The sequence below is a fragment of the Triticum aestivum genome, chromosome 4D (genome assembly GCF_018294505.1).
Source record: "Triticum aestivum cultivar Chinese Spring chromosome 4D, IWGSC CS RefSeq v2.1, whole genome shotgun sequence".
NCBI lineage: Eukaryota > Viridiplantae > Streptophyta > Magnoliopsida > Poales > Poaceae > Triticum > Triticum aestivum.
The window spans coordinates 421687784-421690595 of record NC_057805.1 but is presented as its reverse complement, the minus strand read 5'-3'; positions in this window follow the sequence as shown (position 1 = coordinate 421690595).

Here is a 2812-nt window from a genome sequence, read left to right as displayed (position 1 = left end):
TTACATATAAATATACTATCTTTTACATCTTTTATGATTGTGAGCACTCATTAAAATATGACATGCTAAAAGTTGATGTTGGACAAGGAAGACAACGTAATGGGTTATGTTTTCTTATATCCGAAATAAAGTATATTGTCATGGATCATCCAACATGTTGAGCTTGTCTTTCCCCCTCATGCTAGCCAAATTCTTTGCACCAAGTAGAGACACTACTTGTGCTTCCAAATATCCTTAAACCCAGTTTTGCCATGAGAGTCCACCATATCTACCTATGGATTGAGTAAGATCCTTCAAGTAAGTTGTCATTATTGCAAGCAATAAAAATTGCTATCTAAATATGTATGATCTATTAGTGTGGAGAAAATAAGCTTTATACGATCTTGTGATATGGAAGCAATAAAAGCGACAGACTACATAATAAAGGTCCCTATCACAAGTGGCAATATAAAGTGACGTTCTTTCGCATTAAGATTTTGTGCATACAACCCCAAAAGCACATGACAACCTCTGCTTCCCTCTGCGAAGGGCCTATCTTTTATTCTTGCCTTATACATTATACAAGAGTCAAGGTGATCTTCACCTTTCCTTTTTACATTTTATCCTTTGGCAAGCACATTGTGTTGGAAAGATCCCGATATATATATATATCCAATTGGATGTAAGTTAGCATGGACTATTATTGTTGACATTACCCTTGAGGTAAAAGATTGGGAGGCAACACTATAAGCCCCTATCTTTCTCTGTGTCCGATTAAAACTCCATAACCATAAGTATTGCGTGAATGTTACCAATTGTGAAAGACTAAATGATAGTTGAGTATGTGGACTTGCTGAAAAGCTCTTATATTGACTCTTTCCGATGTTATGATAAATTGCAATTGCTTCAATGACCGAGATTATAGTTTATTGGTTCTCAACGAAGTTTCTGATTCATACTTGACATTGTGAATAGATTATTACTTGAGCATAAGAAATCATATGACAATACTTATATATGTTGTTGTTATAAGAATGATCATGATGCCCACATGTCTGTATTTTATTTTATCGACACCTCTATCTCTAAACATGTAGACATATTTTTCGTTATCGGTTTCCGCTTTAGGACAAGCGAGGTCTAAGCTTGGGGGAGTTGATACATCCATTTTGCATCATGCTTTTATATTGATATTTATTGCATTAGGGGTTGTTATTACACATTATGTCACAATACTTATGCCCATTCTCTCTTATTTTACAAGGTTTACACGAAGAGGGAGAATGCCGACAGCTGGATTCTGGGCTGGAAAAGGAGCAAATATTAGAGACCTATTCTGCACAACTCCAAAAGTCCTGAAACTTCACGGAGGCATGTTTTGGAATTAATAAAAAATACTGGCGAAAGAATCAACCAAAGGGGGCCCACACCCTGGCCACGAGGGTGGGGGGCGCGCCCTACCCCCTGGGCGCGCCCCCCTGTCTCATGGGCCCCCTGGCAGGCCTCCGGTGCCCATCTTCTGCTATATGTAGTCTTTCATCCGAGAAAAAATCAGAAGGAAGTTTTTGGGACGAAACACCGCCGCCACGAGGCGGAACCTTGGCGGAACCAATCTAGGGCTCCTGCGGAGCTGGTCTGTCGGGGAAACATCCCTCCGGGAGGGGGAAATCATCACCATCGTCATCGCCACCGATCCTCTCAGCGGGAGGGGGTCAATCTCCATCAACATCTTCACCAGCACCATCTCCTCTCAAACCCTAGTTCATCTCTTGTATCCAATCTTTGTCTCAAAGCCTCAAATTGGTACCTGTGGGTTGCTAGTAGTGTTGATTACTCCTTGTAGTTGATGCTAGTTGGTTTATTCGGTGGAAGATCATATGTTCAGATCCTTATTGCATATTATTACCCCTCTGATTATGAACATGAATATGATTTGTGAGTAGTTACGTTTGTTCCTGAGGACATGGGATAAGTCTTGCTATAAGTAGTCATGTGAATTTGGTATTCGTTCGATATTTTAATGAGATGTATATTGTCTTTCCTCTAGTGGTGTTATGTGAACGTCGACAACATGACACTTCACCATTATTTGTGCCAAGAGGAAGGCATTGGGAAGTAATAAGTAGATGATGGGTTGCTAGAGTGACAGGAGCTTAAACCCTAGTTTATGCTTTGCTTCGTAAGGAGCTGATTTGGATCCATATGTTTCATGCTATGGTTAGGTTTACCTTAATACTTCTTTTGTAGTTGCGGATGCTTGCAATAGGGGTTAATCATAGGTGGGATGCTTGTTCAAGGAAGGGCAGTACCCAAGCACCGGTCCACCCACATATCAAATTATCAAAGTAACGAATGCGAATCATATGAGCGTGATGAAAACTAGCTTGACGATAATTCCCATGTGTCCTCGGGAGCGTTTTCCTTCATATAAGAGTTTGTCCAGGCTTGTCCTTTGCTACAAAAAGGATTGGGCCATCTTGCTGCACCTTATTTACTTTTATTACTTGTTGCTCGTTACAAATTACCTTATCACAAAACTACGTGTAACCGATAATTTCAGTGCTTGCAGAGAATACCTTACTGAAAACTGCCTATCATTTCCTTCTGCTCCTCGTTGGGTTCGACACTCTTACTTATCGAAAGGACTACGATAGATCCCCTAAACTTGTGGGTCATCAGCCGGCGATGCCGCCGTGGATGGAGTCGCGCCATGTCGGTTCGGGACCGAGCGTCGGCGGCACCGTGAGATCGAATCAAGAAGAAAATGTGGCGATTAGTGTAGAACTTCTTTGGTGGTGCCGATTAGGCCTCAGCTTCATCCGAGGAAATGGTG